We start from the raw sequence: 19,538 nt of genomic DNA on the forward strand, positions 1-19,538 counted from the left end.
CTCCACTGTCCCTATTTCGAAATGCCGACTGAGGTATGGACCGATCATAACTCACGTGATCCAAATGTGGCGTAATGTACAGAAGTCATGTGGGGTTAAATGCCCATGGCACCTGGACTCTCCAATTTTTAATAACCAGCAATTACTTGTTGGGCACAAGCCGGTTAATATTCCTCAATGGCAAAGGAGGGGAGTTCATACTCTGGAGGATATTTATGATAAGAACGGCCTCCGTGCGTTTCAGGACTTAAGAGAATTTTATGATCTTCCCGGCGAGTCCTTCTTTCTTTACCTTCAACTAAGGTCAGCGCTGAGGGTGCATGGCGTGCCGTGGGCTCAAGCTTTGCACCCACACGCCTTCCTCAGGCTCATAGTGGACAGGACGACCTCCAGAGGGTTTGTCTCAGACTTTTATACGCTCTTAATTCAATCCACGGTAAAAAATGTATCATTGGATACAATCTGGCGTGTGGATATCCCGGAGTTGGACCCCGAGTTTGACTGGGATGATGTTTGGGAAAATGTGGCATTGTCTTCCCGCAACCCCAATCACCAGCAAATTAATTTTAATTATATTCATAGGACCTATCTTACACCTAGGAAGCTATTTGCTATGGGACTGATAACCGACTCTCGGTGCACTTTGTGCTCTCAAAAGGCCACTGGCACTTATATGCATAATATTGGGATTGCCCACCAGTGGCCCGCTTCTGGAGGTCAATAACGGACACACTTTCAGATCTGTGTGGCTTAACTATCCCATTCACAGCTGTTACGCTACTCCTGAACGATATAACAACACTACCCGCGTCCGTACAACTGAAAAGGGTTGTCCTAGCGGGCGTCACAGCAGCGAAGAAGCTAATAGCATTGAGATGGAAGGAGCCTGAGAAGCTCACAGTGATTAACTGGTCCCTAACACTGTTGGATGTGATTTATCTTGAGATATCCACGGCGCGGGTGATTGGGGTGGGGCAGGCTGGGATTGACCTGTGGTTCGCAGCAGCTAAGAAGGTCAGGACCGCCGTGTGCGGCTGAGTGGGGTTGGGGTGCTTGTTCGGGGGAGTCCGGCGGTCTCGTGGGAGGGGGAGGAGGAAATGTCTTGTCTGTCTTGTATATTGTGATGTCTTGAATTTAACTGGGGATTTTATTGGGGGGCAGCTATTTCTTCACTAATTGGTCGTTTATTAGATAGTACCCCTTGAATTTAAAATTTAAAATTTAAAAAAGTTGAACTCTGTTTTCTTTTCTTTTTGTCTTTATAATTTATAAATTGTTATTTCTGTATTATTATTGTTTTTGTTATTTTCCTGTGAAGTTCTGTGTATTGTGATTGTGATTAATGTGTTGTCTTGTTTCATGTAAATAATAATAAAAAAATTTGATCCAAAAAAAATAAATATGTGGAACTGGTGAGATTACATTTTTTATGTATGTCTTTATAGCTACAAAAACCCTGTTTGTTGAAAACATCTCCTGTTACGATTAGTATGCTTCTTCGGCATGGTGATGAACCCAGGTGGCAGAGTATAATGAGACAGAAGTCGACGTGGTGATGAACAGTTTACTTCACAAGACAAAAACACGACTGACATACAAAGGTAACATTTAGCAATGATCGCGCACAGGAAGGCAGGACAGACAACACTAATATACACAGACTAATTGACAAGACACTGATAGACACAGAGGGTAATTACAAACAGGACACAGGTGTGATAGACAGAACCAACCGAACACAGAGTACACTGGGAAAACAATAACAATTAAACAACCAGACTAACACATATTTACAAACCACAGACAGGGGAACACAAGACTAACACAGTGGAGACAACAACAACAACACAGATAATACACATAACAAACACAACTAACAATAAATAATAATGAGTTGGTGTGTGAGCTGATGCCAGATCTGCATCAGCCCACCGGTTGGCAATGTTATGTTCTGAGGGTTATTCATGGGGGGTTGTGAATGTGAATGTCTGGAGGAAGTGTTACAGTACCCCGCCCTCGAAGGTCGACTCCCAGGCGACCCAGCAGGCCCCCCGGGAACGGGGAGGGTGGGGGGGATGGAAGCCGCATCAGCGAAAAGATGAGGGGGGAGGATGGGGGTTCGAGGGACGGGGCTCATGGGAACTGGATCGGGGGGAGGGGGCTGACGAGGAGGGTTGGAGCAGGGAAGGATGGAGGGAAGAGGCGACGGCTCCGGAGCGCGACCTGGGGCTGGGGTCTCCACGGTGGTGAGACCCCCCACCGAACCCCGAACCGGAGGCTCCCTGGCGGCAGGACACGGTGCAGGACCCCCAACCGGGGTCCCTCCGGCAGCGGAATCCGACGTCGTCCTCCAGGTTTGCCATGGTGGTGGCTCGTCTTCTGGAACCTCCCAGGGCTGAGGAGACCTCGACCAGGCCGGCGAGGAAGACCTGCGGTCCTGGGAACCCCCTCCCCTGGGGCTGTGGCGTCGGGATCCGCGCCCCTTCCCCGACGCTCCCCTGCGGACCAGGCGACTCCCCACCCAGGGATCCAGCACAGGGGTGGCCACGGCGCAAGCACCCGATGTCATCGGCGCCACTGCGTCCCCTGGTGCCAGACCCCGAGCGGTCGCCTGGTCGGCACGCAGGACGGAAGCGCCCTGGATCCCGAGCGCGAAGCTCGCTCCGTCTCTCCACTCTGCCGGATTCAGGTTAGGCGGCGCGATCATTCTGTTACGATTAGGGGGAGAACAGAACCCAGTAAGCAGAAGGATGGAGGAGCCCAGAACTACAAAATGACAGAGAACGAGACGGTGGTTGCTCTTCACAAAAGGTGGTGTTCTATTTATTTCACAACTGAGAGAAGGCAAGACTAAACTACAAATAACAAAAGAACATAAAGGGTGCAGCAGTGCTGGTACTAGTGAAACAGAACTTGAGAATACGGAAAATAACAGTAAACAACAAAACACTACACTTACTCAGAATGACAACACAGTGCAACATGACGAGGGCAGGAACGGGGAGGAACAGGAAGTATGTCGCCACCCAGAACAGAGGAAGACGACATACTTAAATACTATGCTAATTATAAGTGACAACACCTGGTGAGGCCAGTCCAAACATACAGAAACAATAAACCACAAACTAGACTAAACCAATACACAACAATAACAAAGGCAATATCACAAACCACAACCAGACAAGGGGAAGACCATTACACAAGGAAGGGAAAAGGCCAGCACAACAAACATGAAGCAATCAAATCAACAATAACAAAGAAACACAAAATGGTGGCTTGTCTCATCTGGCCCATCTGATGGTGACCACTAGGAGGTAGGAGACCAGGTAGGAGACCACTGTCAGGAGGTAGGAGACCAATGTTAGGAGGGAGGAAATGTTCACTGTTCCTTTCATAACCGGCCCAGCCAGGGCCGGCCCTAGGAACGTTACAGTACCTCCCCTCGAACGGGGGGCTTCAAGACCCCCAAGAATATCCTCCATCCACGGGCGAAGCAGGAGGCCGGGACCCCGGAAAAACACCAGGGCGAGGACCCGGAGAACTGGGGCCGGAAGGTCGAGAAAAAAATCCAGGAGGGGCATAGCAGCCAGGAGGGGCGAAAACGGGCGCAGATGCCCGGAGGGGGGGGGGAAGAAACAGGGAACTGGAGAGGGAAGCTAGACCCGGGAGCACCAAAACCCGGGGAGGGAGGCTGGGCCTCGGAGCAGGATCCCGGACGGGAGCCCCTCCAACCGCCGGACCAGGGACCGGTCCAGGAGAGCCGGAACGGAGGTGCGGCGGCGGTGACCCCCGGAGCAGGACCCACCGTAGACCACGGCGAAGACCACGGCGAAGACCACGGCGAAGACCATGCCGAAGACCACGGCGAGGACCAGGACGCCGGTCACGGCGTGGGGGTGGACCAGACGGGGAGCCAGGACCAGTCGAGGAGCCGGGACCCGCCGTTGCAGCCGGACCATTCGTAGAGACTGGGCTGGGCGTGGAGACCGGTCCAGTCTCGGCGGCGAGGCGTGGCGTAGAGGCCGGAGATGAGGAGCCGAGACCCGGCGTTGCAGCCAGACCAGTCGTAGAGGCTGGGCTGGGCATGGAGACCGGTCCGGTCTCGGCGGCGAGGCATGGCGTAGAGGCTGGGCTGGGCGTGGAAGCCGGAGGGGGAGTGATGACAGCCGGGGCTACACCGAGCGGAACCAGGCTGTCAGAGACGGCCGGGTCAGCTGTGGAGGCCTCGTCTGCTGCACTAGCCACGCTAGCCCTCCGAGTCTTGCCAGCTCTCGGAGGTCTGCGAGCTGCGGGGGCTGGGCTAACCGTGGGGCCTGGATTGGCTGTAGGGGAAATGTTAGCTGGGGAGATCCGGTTAGCCCTAGGAGCTAGGCTAACAGTGAGGTTAATGGCAGTAGGGAAGACCTCGCTAGCTGTAGGTACAATGCTAGCTAGAGAGGCCGGGTTAGCTGCAGGGCCATGAACAAGAGACAGATCAGAGGGTGAAGGGAAATTATACCTCTCCATGAGGACTGCAACCTTGTTGGCCAACACCCCCATCTCTGCCTCCTGATCCGGATCCTGGTCTGCTACGGACCGGATCGTCTTAAGTAAAAAAAAACATTTAGCTGGGGCATAGGTGGACAGATCCCCCTCCATTAACTTGAGGATAACTCTCATTGTCCCCTTTACTCTTTCTGCTGGGTTCAGTATTGGTGGTGACATTCTGTTACGATTAGTATGCTTCTTCGGCATGGTGATGAACCCAGGTGGCAGAGTATAATGAGACAGAAGTCGACGTGGTGATGAACAGTTTACTTCACAAGACAAAAACACGACTGACATACAAAGGTAACATTTAGCAATGATCGCGGACAGGAGGGCAGGACAGACAACACTAATATACACAGACTAATTGACAAGACACTGATAGACACAGAGGGTAATTACAAACAGGACACAGGTGTGATAGACAGAACCAACCGAACACAGAGTACACTGGGAAAACAATAACAATTAAACAACCAGACTAACACATATTTACAAACCACAGACAGGGGAACACAAGACTAACACAGTGGAGACAACAACAACAACACAGATAATACACATAACAAACACAACTGACAATAAATAATAATGAGTTGGTGTGTGAGCTGATGCCAGATCTGCATCAGCCCACCGGTTGGCAATGTTATGTTCTGAGGGTTATTGATGGGGGGTTGTGAATGTGAATGTCTGGGTCCTGGTCCCACAGGACCAGGACCGGAGGAAGTGTTACAATCTCCTAATGTGTGTATGCCCTGCTTTTCCCATTTAGGGTATCTTATAGGTTGTTTTCCAATCAGGAGTGCATTGTTATTGAATAGGGGAGTATGACTATGCCATTTATGTTGGTTAGAATATTTTTTTTGTGTTTCACGCCATATTCGGATCACATGAGTAATAAGGGGGCCAAATTTCAATTCGCATTGCTTAATTGATAATATGGTGTATACTATGTCCTGCAGTCTATGTGGTGCTACTATATTTACTTCTAAGTTTCTCCAGGATACAGATGCTTGGGAATCAAACCAGGTTGTCAGTGGTCTTAAAGAGTACGCTTTAAAATAGTGGTAAAAATCTGGAAATGCCATACCTCCGTCGGCTTTGTTTCTCTGTGCGGTGGATCTTTTTATACGTGGAGGTTTGTTATTCCAAATAAATGTGTATACGGTGGAGTGTAATTTTTTCCAGTAACCATCAGGAGGGGGTAACGGTAACATTGAGCTAATGAAGTTGATTCTAGGTAAAACATCCATCTTAACTATTGATACCCGTGCCTGTACTGAGTTTTTGAGTTTGGACCACCTGTCAAAGTCGTATTTGATCTTATCTTGGAATTTTATGTAATTGTACTTCACCGTTTGGCTTATAGTAGGGAATACTTCAACTCCTAAACATCTGAAGTGTTTAACCATTGGTATTTTTTCTGGAAGGAGTATATTCTTTGCAGGGGTATTAAGTGGAAGGAAAGCCGACTTTGGCCAATTTATCCTAAATCCCGATAGATTGCCAAAGTCATCAATCAACTTGAGAAGATGAGGCATTGAGGTGTTAGGGTTTTGTATGAACAATATTACGTCATCCGCATATAAACTAATATGATGTTGTGTGCCCTTAATTGCGATTGGTTCTATAGATTGGGATTGTCTTTTTTGATGGATTTGACCATTTTCATGTTATTTCGTGGGTTGAGTCTATGCAGTTCTCATTGCATCTGGGATGCTATTTCAACTTTAAAGGTAGAATCTGTAATGCTGTCAAACAGCAACCTCTAGGCAAAAGAGTATTGGTATTGCACTTTGTTAAACATTATTTTACCTTAACTTATCACAGAGGGGTTGTGCATTTCTGACAGTAGGCTAACACTATTCACTTGGCATCGACACTTGGAGTAGGCATTGGATATCAATTCATCATCGATTTTAATTGCTTTGTTTCCTTTTGCATCTTTGAATTAATGTTAATTTGACACTATTTACTCGCCCTTACTGAAGCAAAGATACAGCCTGGGGCTGGGGGTAACGTTAGCTTTAGCTTTGCTTAGCAATACTGGTCACCTCTAGCTTTAGCTTAACTTAATGTTTAACATTAACAGCAGCAGGCCGCAAAATTATAACGTGTATCAATTCATTGTACATTTTAGCTTAGCTTTCTTTTGCATCTAGCAGCAAAGCACACAGGAGTTGTTTGTCTGTATTTATTCAATGTATATCTACAGAGCTGGGGTAGTGACTGTACTTAGCTCATACAGACTGACTGCACTTACAGTACCTCATACTGTAGAGTGACTTACCTCATACGTTACTGTACTTACTGATACAGTGACTCATTCAGGGTCATGGGAAGCTTCCAAGTACAGATAACTAATCCTGAATGTAAGTTGAATAATGTTATGAAATACTAAGACCTCTGGAAGTGAAGTGTTACTGAGGGTGTCTGAGGTTCAGTGCCAGAGTAATGCCTTCTGGGTAAGGGAACATGGAAAAGTACATGATATACTATCTCTCAATTCAATTCAAATGGGCTTTATTGACATGGGGGAACATACGTTTACATTGCCAAAGCCAAACAAAACAAAACAATCAAACAGAGAAATCAGAAGAAATCAGTACATTACAGAAGGATTTTTTTGTATGATTGATTGATATGATTGTATCTTCCTAGTTCGGCTCTGCATGCATTATTTGATCTTTTCCGTTGGGTGCGGAGAATGGATTTGCAAAATTCTGCATGCAGAGTCTCAATTTGGTGTTTGTCCCACTTTGTGAAATCAGATCCCAGATCTCGCAACCATACAGGGAAATGGGTTCTATGACGGAGTCTAATATTTTCCTGCAGTCTTTGAATAACTATTGATGATAATGGCCATAACTTTCTGTTCAATTACCCATGCCTAAGTAGAGTAGATTTCAGTCGTGCTGCAAATGCAATGAGATGCATTCTGAATCAACTGAAAGGACATTATGACTTAGATAAACGCAGGCAATTAGCAAAAACTCAACAAGGGAGTAGTGAGCATTTTAATTATTGTTTGTGCACACATTATAATATCTAATTCTATACATTATAACTAGGGATGCTCGATATTGGCTTTTTTACCGATACCGATATACCAATATTGTCCAACTCTTAATTTCCGATACCGATATCAACCGATACCGATATATGCAGGGCCCCCCCCCCCCCCCAAAAAAAACGGAATAATTTCAGGTAATTAACATTACATATCTCTTGTTGTGGAATTAACACAACATTATGCATACTTTTGACAATAAATAAAATCTGAATTTGTTCTTACTTGCTTGCCTGGGTAAATAAAGGTTATAGTAAAAAAAATAAAAATTTAAATTGAAAACCGATACCGATATTTTTAATGCCGATATCGGCCGATAATATCGGACATCCCTAATTATAACTCTTGTTACTGTTACGCCATAATATAGGCCTATTATTACATTATCATTATTTTTTCTCTAAAATCTACCTCTGCACAGTTCATGATCATATATTATGCAGTTGTGACATTTTGGTGACACGTGTTGAAATCATGTTAATAACATGGTCAGGGAAGCATCTATTTGTTATGTCATCAAGAGGTGAATGAATCATGTTTCTCATCATAACCAAACTTAATTTATACACAGGTCACGTCCGGAGGATCCAGTGACATCATTGCGCTGCTCTCTCTCTCTCTCTCTCTCTCTCTCTCTCTCTCTCTCTCTCTCTCTCTCTTTACTTGTCTGTACCCCCTCCCTCCCCTTTCTCTTCCTTTGGTGAATGAAACACAAGGAACATCCTTCTCTCCCTCCCCGTATCCCTCTCTTTCTCTCTCCATCTGTATCTCTGTCTTTTCTTTCTCCCTTTCTCTCTCTCTCTCTCTGCTTGATATTCTGCTGCTGCTACTGTGAAGAGACACTAGCCTACTGACAGTGTTAAAGTGATAAGCCAACATTTTGAAGAAAACCTTTGGATTTTTAAGACATTGGAACCAGAAAAGGAAACCCTTTATTCACCAACATTTACATATCCCAGGAATGTAATTCTCTGCATTTAACTCATGCTAACCATTTATGAGCAGTGGGCAGCCACAGTCCAGCGACCCCAGGGACCAACTCCAGTTCTAATGCCAGTGCCTGTCAAGGGCACCTAGCATATATGTCTTTCATGGCATGGGAGGAAACCGGAGCACACAGAGGAGAACAAGCTCCAGAGGCTTCCCAGGCAACAGTGCTAACCACTACGCCAAATCTGCACCACCCATGAAATGTTAGCCTTTGTTAGTGTCATGGTAAGCAGGTCATTGGGGTCATGAATTTAGTTGCTAAGCAATATTATTAACCGCCCCCCAATGACTTCGACTACATGATGCTAACAAATATTAGATCGTTCTGCTTCCAGTAGCTCCAGAATACAATTTAAAAAAAAGTTTTTTGGGTGGACTGAAAGGCTTCTTTAAAATGGTGCGTTTTCATGTTTTAAATCTTAAAACACAGCGTTCTCATGTTTTAAATGTCCTATTTTGACATTTTTGTAACTAGAAATACGTCAGCCAATAATGACGTGATCATTTTAATAACACCACATTAAAATGTGTACGTTACATGGTTGACATATAGTTCAAAAGTTCAGTTGGTTGTAATTGCCTAAAATTAACATTTTCCAACCACAACCTGAACCTAACTCTAACATTAACAACTATTTTCCAACCACAAACTGAACCTAACCATAATGTTAACAACTCTTTTCCTTGCCTATCCCTGACCTGATCCTCACCAGGAAAACGTCATTTTACTGATGTTTCTGTGTGGCTCAAAACGTCAAAACAGGACCTATACAAATTATTACACATTGCTTCAAAATATGGACTATCCCTTTAAGTAGGAGCAAGTGAGCTAGGGAGAGAGAACATGAATGAAAGCACCGGTAAGTGAGATGGGAGGGGAATGAAGAGAGGATCAAGGGAAAGGACACGCAATAGAGCAAGAGGATGAACAGACAGATGACTGAATGATGGAGACAGATGAGAGAGGAGAGGGATGCAACTGACGGGGATAGGTGAGAGAGAGAGAGAAGGGAGCAGGAGGGAGATCGATTTTTTTGTGATTTCTTTTTACATTTAACAGACAACACAATACAATAATGATAATGACAACAAATAAAATAAGACATAACGAATTAAATTAAATCAGATAAATTATATTATAAAATACATTAAAAAAACAATGACATTGACAAGACAAGGGAGAATATATAAAAATAAAATTATAATAATATAATTATATTGCTAAAAAACATTTCTTCCCCCAATCACACCTCCCACCCCAGGACCGAACACCCCAACCTCGCTCTGCCGCTAGATCATGGACTTTACTCTCCCAGCTGCCGATGCCCACAGACTAATGTTTGATTTCTTGACTCCAATTACCTGAGCGGTGGAGATAAATTACATCTAAGAATGTTAAGGCGCAGTTAATTATTGTAAGCTTGTCAGGTTGTTTCCACCTTACAGCCAGTGGCGGCTGGTGAATTCTTCTCCAGAGGGGGCACTATACCAAACATTTTGCAAACATGTACCTAGGCATGCATTGGCGAAACCACAGACTGAGTAGCCTACTGTGCACGTCAGAGCTTCGGCGAAACCACAAGGTACGAATATTTAAGTAGGTAGAGTACAACTATCACCATTGCCATCAATCAATATATGATCACAGTCAGTCAATGCAGCCACGTTTCCAATAGCCCTACACAAACACGCACGCCCAGGTCTCTCTCTCGCTCTCTCTCTCTCTCTCTCTCTCTCTCTCTCTCCCCCGTATTCAGATCCATCCAATAATAATCACAGATGTATATCTTGTCATTTTAAACAAGTTACCATTATATTGTCCCGAGTGATTATGCCCCCCTGCGGGGAAATTCATTAGTATCCCCCTCTATCTCTCTCTCTCTCTCTCACACACACACACACACACACACACACACACACACACACACACACAGCATGACGTGGAATTCAAGCTATCGTTACAAGACTTACCATCACAAGAGTTGAATGGGGCGAGATTTTCAGCTGTCCAGTCCACAACAAGCCATAATCCACTTTTTTTTAATCCACTCAAAAATAAACTCCAGTAAAGTTTAAACAGTCCATACCGCATCCAGCTACCAGCCAAGGTAGCAAAATCTCCGGACTGCCGGAAGGATCCGGAAGGACCCTGCTTGCTGCGCTAGAAAACGCGCTCCGATTCCATCATATTTGAACGCACTGATAGGCGAAATGTATTTGCTAGACCTATTTAATTGGCTGCGATGATACAGCGATGATACCAGTGCACGCCCACTGTGTGCGCGATACGTCTCGCCCAGCTTCAGAGGTAGTCTACTCTCATATCAGACAGTGACGTCATGTGAATCACAAAACAATGATTTATATGTTATATTAACGTTATTGTGCACTTGAAACACAAACATACTTAAAATGAGTAAATATTATTCATTTTAAACATGTTTATAAAAATGTTAGGGGTCTAAAATTTAAATAAAAATAAAACATTTTCTTCTTCTCCTGCTCTCTTTACCAGGGGGGGGGGGGGCGCCCTAGCGCCCCCAGTGGTGAGCTGCCACTGCTTACAGCTATCATTTTTTTGGCTGCTGTAATTCGTATTTTTTGCTGTATAAGAGCTGGCAGCTGGGAGACATCATTCAGGAGTAGCGTTGTTGCGGATAGTGGTATTGTCAAAGAACATACGTCCGAGAGTTTAGAGGTTATGGCCTTCCAAAATCTAGCGACCAGTGGGCATTCCCAAAACATGTGGAGGTAGGTGCCAGTGGCCCCCAGGGTGCACCGTGAGTCAGCCAGAAGACCCATCATACACAGTTTCATAGGGGTGAGATATGTTCTATGAATATAGTTATAGTGAATTTGCTGATGATTGGGGTTACCGGAGGCTAGTGTAATATTTGTCCAGACTTCTCCCCAATCAAACTCAGGATCTCGTTCTGGGATATCTTCCCGCCAGATTGTATCTAAGGGGAGGTTCTTATATTATGTGGAAAAGTATATAAAAGTCTGAAACGAAGCCCCTTGAGGTTCCACACATAGTGTGGATTCCTTTCCTCTCCCATTGAGAGTTGTTAATAGTTTTTGCCCACTAAGTCAGGGGTTCCCAAACTTTTCAGGCCGCGACCCCTAAATAACGGTGTCAGAGAGCCGCAACCCCCACTATTATAGGAGGTAAAACATTTTATAAATGGAAATGTATGGTTGAAACATGCAAACGTTCAAACGCACACACACTAATAAGCATTGGAGGCTTTTAACCAGGGCCAGACTGGGGAAATCATTCAGGCCAGGAAATATAGTGCAAAATATAGCCCCAGTCAGGCCACTTTTTAAGCAGGGGGTCTGGGGGTCCCCCACCAGAAAATTCTGGTGCAGGAATTTTTTTATTTGTACCCTTTAAATGCCAGTGTTTGTGATGGCATCACAAATTATTGTTAAAAAACAGGCTAGCAGATGTATGATTAGCAACAACACTGATTTTGATGGATTTTCAGTTTTTTTGTAATGTCAGATTGAAAAAAATTCAATCTTTTATTCAACTTCAGCCCTGATCATAACACCACATATTCATTTTATAATTCTAACCCTTTAAATGCCAGTGTGTGTGATGGCATATATTTGCAATATATCAAATGCAAAGTAGATTTTTCTGGGGGGGATTATTACAGGCTAGCATGTGTAATGATTAGCAACAACAGTTTTTTGTAAGGGTCCCGCCTCCACCAATCACATGCGGCTCCCTTTGTGTGTGTGAGAGCAAGAGAGAGAGAGAGAGAGAGAGAGAGAGAGAGAGAGAGAGAGAGAGAGAGAGATAGTTCTCCAACTTGTGTGAGTTGCAGTGATCTCCTGGTTGTTCCCCACCTAGGTTATCTAACTATTGCGCTGCTGCAACTAGAAACACTGGCCTGGCCTGCTTCTAAGTTCAGTGGCCTGACTGCATAAAAAAAATGTAAAATAAAAAAAGTATTTTTTTTTGGATTTAAAAAAATAAATTTTAAATCATCTGGCGACCCCCCCGCGGCGGCTCGGTCGCGACCCCCACTTTGGGAACCCCTGCACTAAGTAATAGTTGGCTATGAAATATTGGGTGATATCGAGGTGCCATGGGCATTTGATGTTACAAGATCTCTGTGCGTTACGCCATATCTGAACCACATGGGAGATGACCAAATCGTAATTGGCATATTTTAATCGAAGTGTTGGAATAGATTATGTCTTGTAGTCTTAGTGGGGAGATCGTTGCTTCATCCAAGGTGTGCCACGATAAGGCAACCTTGGGGTCAAACCAGTTGATCAATGGCCTTAGCGAAAATAAAATACGAAATTATTTTGGATATTCTTTGGATTCTCTGCCGCTTGTTGTTCCAAAATAATTTTGATATTGTAGTTTGTAGTTTGCGCCACTAGTCGGGGAGGGGGGTAAGGGGAGCACTGAACTAACCAAGTTTACTCTGGGTAATACATACATTTTAATAATCAATGCTCGGGCCTGTAGTGAGTTGGGGAGGCTCGACCATCTGTTGAGATCCTGAAGTATTTTATTGTATATGCCTGTATAATTGTGCCTAACAGTTTGATTCAGGGTGGGACAATGTCAATGCAGAGCTATTTGCAATGCCGGGAGGCTGACTCATTAACCTCTTAAGCCAGCCTAGTCCTATTCTCTGAAAATCCGCCTAAAAATACATACCTAAGTAAATGGAAGATTGCTCCACTTCTATAAGGTCCATTTGCATGTTTTTGGTATCTAGGGCCATCTATGGATCTCAGGGAATGTATTCCCAGTGTCAGACATATTGTGTCTGTTACTAGGCTTGAGTAAATTGTAATGAACCAAAGGAGAATCTTTGACGGTGAATAACACCATGCTAAAATTGACCAGACATGAATAATTGCCACTGAGCTCCTTCAGCACCTTCTTGAGATCACGTGTACAAAATATCTAAGCAAATTAATAAAGGGAAGATGATTAAACAGAAGGTTTTGTAGATACAGGACTGAATTCTGCCATCCGGACACATGCAATTTGAAATATGATTATAGAATATAGAATATCAGGCCTATAAATGACCTTATTATATAGCCAAGTCACACATCTATGGATCGGGCCAAATCTCCCCTTTCCAATGGCGGATCTGGATCTAGTATCACCAGGTGTGCAGCAAAAACCGTGAATGAAATCTACTGTAAAATGTTTCTAAGATTTCTCCGCCATTTTTCATCAGATTGCAACGCCGTTTTTTGCTAGACGTTCATAGAAAGGTAGAGAAATGAACTGCGTTCTAATTTATGCCAATAACGTTCAGGTTTGTGGGAGATAATCCAGAGAAATAAGATAAACAAAAAAGTTTATCCACAAGTGATATGATTGACAGGAGCTGGCTTGAGCTGGGTAGTGTCGTTTTTTGAAATTCCAAAGCTGGGTCTCCTCTCCTCATATGACTACAAACAAAATGGTTGTGCGCATTTCCTAGCATCTATATTTGTCTGTTTCCGACTAGATTTCCAAAAGTCATATTTCACTAATTGTTACGAATAGGCATGGTGGTGATGGTGGAGATAGAACCCAATATGCAGAATGGAAGGAGGAAGCGGATACTGTTCTTTTATTGTAGAACCACAAGAGCGATAATAGGTCATAAGACCAAAACACAAAAGTAAAGAAACTGCTAATAAAACAAACATAAAGACTGCGAGATATCCGACTTCTCCTTGTGGACAAAATGATAATTAAACAAACATAAAGACGGGCGATCCGAAAAAGCACGTTACAAAGCAAAAACAAAAGCGAACTGAAAACACGGAAAACAAACCTCAGCTGAGCTGGAAAACAGGACTAGGATAGACAGGACAAACTCACAGGGGAAATACAGGGACACGACAGGAAACAGGGGTACCGGAGACAATGACGCCACACCGAAGTGAGGGCAGACCACACTTAAATACTGCCCTTGATTATATTACAAACGGCTGGTGAGCCGAGACAATAATATAGAAATGCAAAAATAAGAACACACTGGGAAAACTCAACTTGGACACAAAAGGCATAATCACATACAAGAACCAGACAGGAGGACGAAATCAAACAAAGGAAGGGAGAGCCAACGACAACATGCATTGACAACAGAGGCTAACAGTAACAGTAAGAAGCATTTTGGATACAAGTATTCTGTACTTCTGTATGACAACAATGTATGCCTTTCAAATGTTAAATGATAAATGATTAAATGATACACACTGAAATCTACGCTCTCTCATCCTGCTTTCCACAACGCGACAATATTATTAAACAGCAGCTCTGTCATTGAAGTGGGAAAAGTGAGCCGTATTGTATATTAGTACATTGCATAGTATATTGTATATTGTATGGTAACTCAGTTACTTCTATTCTAGGCTAGCCATTGAAGCTTAACCTATAATATTATCACACACGTGGTCAACTTAGCTTGACCGAACAGTAAAAATGGTCATACAGTGCTTGCTAGCCATTGAAGCTTAGCCTATTATATTATAACTTGTTATCTTAATGAACGTACTTAAACTGACTTAGCTTAGCTTAACTTGTTAGCTTAATAAAGGAATGAATGAATATAGCTGTCTTGGACTAACCTAGCATAATCACTAACCTGTTAGCCAATGTAGCTCAGTCTGTTATAACTCGTTAGCTTAATAGTCTCATGAGTGTGGCCAACTTAACTTGGCCTAACGGTAGAGATGGTCGACAACCACGCCGTTAGCAATAGTCTTCGGTAGTTTCTGGGGGCTGCCATACGTCCTCCAGGAAGCCCTCTGCCTCGGCCACCGACCGAAGAGTAGAGTCGGCCCGTAGCCCAGTTGCCGCAGCTCCGACATGGCCTCCCTGTGGACAGTCCTCACAGAAAGTGACATGATGGCCTCCGCATAGTAGCTTGCCCTCTTTAGCTCGAGTCTTGCTCATCTCTTCCTCCGGACAATTTTAGCTAGCTCCGCTAGCTTGTTTGGTTGGACCACCTCGAGGTGCTGTAGTCGTTGTTCTCGCCGGCTAGCCCTCTCCGTGAGCTAATTATTTCCCCTGTATTTCCCATGGCCTTTGTATGGATAATTTCCACAATTTTATCCATGGTTTCTGTTACAAAGGGTCAGATTAAACCGAATATATATATTTATTGCTTGATATCCCTTGTATAATATTTGTATATCGTTTGATATCCCTTGTATATTATTTGTATATATACACAGAATATCCCTTTACCTGTGTACAAACCAGAGTAATATTCGCTCTCCTATTGGACAGCGACCCCTAGGCGCCAACGACCAAGCCCCCAACGGCAAGTTCAAAGGCAACTCTGGGCATGTCACAACATGCCCAGAGTCTGCGCAGTAATACGAGACAGAACTGAGGTTGGCACTAGATAATTCACCTTACGTATAAATACGGCGCAGGTGTAAACAGCAGTAGTTCAGTTTAGTTCAAGTTCAGTGTCCAAGCCTTCACCACGCATACAACGTGCAGTGAAGTGAGCAACCTTGCATCTAAATAGAGCATTGAGAACCGCGTGCGAATAGACTGCTAAAGTGTCAGAGTTTAACGCAGTAACGTTGAGTTCGACTTAATCTAATGTGAAGTAATAGTCGATCATTTATAGTGTATCGTGCAGTTCTTCAGTGACCAGCATTACCACCGGTTCGTCGTGTATCTAGCTAGTGCACTTATCCAGGCTGGGCGGCCTAAATCCGTGCCCCCACCCGAGGAGTCCTAGGCGAGAACCGTTGGATATGTACACCGGAGAACCTACACCGGCGACTGCAGAACCATTTCTGGTTGGATTATATTGCTTTGGGACCGTGACCGCTGGAGAAGAGAACCGTCGATCCCACTGTCGTTTGGGATTTACCCCCGTGAGGATCATCACTCGGGCCCGCCTCTAGGAAGAGGCTGGCTAGCTGTCGTCAATGCTATTCGAGCATCTTGGATTACAACTGCTGCTTTGTCTGCTGATCAAGGGAGTACATGCACTGGCTCCTGTATCTGGAGCCTCGTTATTCCTCGTTGACCCAGACTTTGTACCCGAACATTCCTCTACCCCTGCCGGCCTTACACCCCGGAGGGAACCCCCCAGTGTCTCCAGCCGGTACTAGTGTGCCCTATGTAATTGCTATACCACAGGTGGCGTCAGTTTAGACCCATCCTAGTATTCATACTATTCTCATTGACTTATGCTCTTGACTGACTTTACGTGTGTTCTTCGCCATACAAGCGCAAGCCTAATTCTCAATCTGTAACCTAACGTTGCTTAATAATAATAAATACCCTCCAAATAGAACTTTATGTGTCAATACCGTATTCTTGTGTGGGTGTTCACCATATATATTTATGTACTGTATGGCCAGTAATTAAAGTACATAACTAGTAGTGGTTTAATATATCACAATCTTTAATACAGTCAGGGTATTGTAACCCCTCAGTTACAGTTTCCATAGCTGCTGTTATCTCAGTGGACACGGCTTTGAGGTACTGTAGGATCCGAAGTGAGTTTCGAAAACGTTTGCGAGGATCATTTCGATAGCCGCCAGGCTAGCGGCACTCAGTCAATTCCGGCAAGGGCGGCATTTGGAGATGTAGCTTCTCGGATTTTAAAGACGATGTGCCTAGTTGGTCGTTTGTCCACCATATCTCATCAACAAAAGTTTGGAGAGTTATGGGAACAGAGGAACGGGACCCGTATTAAGGCAACACAACAGGTTCAAAAGGAAGAAAAACGCCAAACTGCGTGTATTTATTTATACAAGATACAAGGCAACAGAACAACAAAGAAAAATGACTGGTGGTGTAGTGTGGGCAGGCGGAAGCCTGGGATATGAAGTGTGTATTTAATTGTCAGGAAGCAGGTGACTATGTCTGTGTGTCTTAACAATGTAGAATGGGGTCTTACCATGTTGTATATGTAGTGGGTCAAGGTTGCCTAAACAACTCCAGGGAATAGTCGGGAGTCCCGGGGGGGGGGGGGGGCTTAACACGAGGGACAGGCGAGGGCGGAAAAACACGGGGGCAAGCGAGCGGAAAAAACGACAAGCGTGGTGGTTTGGGAACAGCGTCCCCACACTAGACGGAAAAAAAAAGAGAGACGAGGGGTAGTTAATAATTACTAAAGCTATAGGGGGGAAAACGAGGGTTAGGTTACCAGCAGGTAGATACAAATACGCGCATCAAACAAAACGAGGAATCAACAACAGTCAGTAATTTCAAATGAAATTACAATACGAAGGTATAGACAAAATAGTCCAAAGGTAACGATGCAAACCTACTGTTCCTGGTAGAACGAACTCACGTTGTCCTCAGGGCTGGTCAAACGTTTATACTCCCCTCCATCACTGGCAAGGAGACAGGAGCCTCTGATTGTAGATTAGTAGCCGATGTGGGCCGAGCGCTTCTTAGGGAGCGTGCGTGTCGGGACTGTGTGACAGCGCCACGTGACCTCCGGGGGGAGCTACCAGGCTGAGGCACTTGTTCAGATTCAGTCCTCACAACAGTACCCCCCCTCTCACGGGAGACACCGGGCGGCCTCCCCACAGCCTCAGGATTCTGCCAATAAAACTCCTCCAGGAGTGCCAGATCAGACAGGTAAGAGGAGGGAACCCAACTGCGATCCTCCAGGCTGTACCCCTCCCAGTCCACCAGATATTGGAAGCCCGACCCCGAGCCGTCCAACAGCTTAAGTTTCAAGTTTCTTTAATAGTTGTCATACAGAAGTACAGCATACTTTTATACAAAATGCTTCTTACTGTTGCGCTCCAGAGACTGTGCAAGACAAGATAAGTATGAAATAAAATAACATAGTAAAATTAGAAGTAAAAAAAATGAGGTCACAGTGTTCAGTTTAGACATATGTACAATGTTCGATGCAGAATAGACGTAGTTACCATACAATATACAATACTGTGCAGTGTACTAATATACAATACTATATAGTGCAAGGCAGAAATGGAGAAATGGGACGAGGTGCAATTTAGGTACAATTCACAGTAGGTGTACGAGTTGTAGTGCAAATCCTTTATCAATAAATATAAAGTGTAAGTATGTTTGTGTGATCTAAAGTGTGGAGAGTGGGTGCTGCAGTGTGTTGTTTGTTTGAGTGAGTGTGTGCGTGTGGGTGTGTGTGCTGTGTGCATTTGATGGTTGTTGCATAGTGATTATTGTTCGTTTAGCAGCCTGATGGCCTGGGGATAGAAGCTTCTTCTGAGTCTTTCTGTGCTCGCCTTAAGACTCCGGTATCGCTTGCCTGACCGCAGCAGTTCAAAGAGGCAGTTGTTCGGGTGGCTCGAGTCCTTAATAATTCTCTTAGCCTTCCCCTTGCACCGCTTGTTGTAAATGTTCTGGAGGGTGGGAAGCCCCCCTCCAATTGTGCGTTCGGCTGAACGTGTCACTCTTTGTAGTCTGCTACGGTCTTGTGCAGTGCTATTCCCAAACCAGGAGGTGATGTTGCCGGTCAGGATGCTCTCTATTGTACATGAGTAGAAGTTCCTAAGGATCTTCTGACTGACTTGGAACTTCCTTAGGCGCCTGAGGAAGTAGAGGCGTTGTCGTGCCTTCTTCACAACACTGTCAATGTGTGTGGTCCATGTCAAGTCCTCGGATATGTGGGCTCCGAGGTACTTGAAACTGTTCACTCTCTCAACCGGTGCCCCGTCGATGCTGAGGGGGCTGTAGTCCTTGACCCCCGACCTCCTGAAGTCCACAATCATCTCTTTTGTTTTGCTGACGTTCAGGGAGAGGCAGTTCTCCTGACACCACTGTGACAGGTTCTCTACCTCTTCCAGGTAGGCCCTTTCGTCGTTGGCAGAGATCAGGCCCACCACTACTGTGTCATCAGCAAATTTGATGATGGTGTTGTTGTTCCGCTGTGCTACGCAGTCATGTGTGTACAGGGAGTAGAGGAGGGGGCTCAGAACACAGCCCTGGGGGGCCCCTATGTTG

This window comes from Notolepis coatsorum, assembly GCF_963971535.1.
Source record: "Notolepis coatsorum genome assembly, chromosome: 13".
NCBI lineage: Eukaryota > Metazoa > Chordata > Actinopteri > Aulopiformes > Paralepididae > Notolepis > Notolepis coatsorum.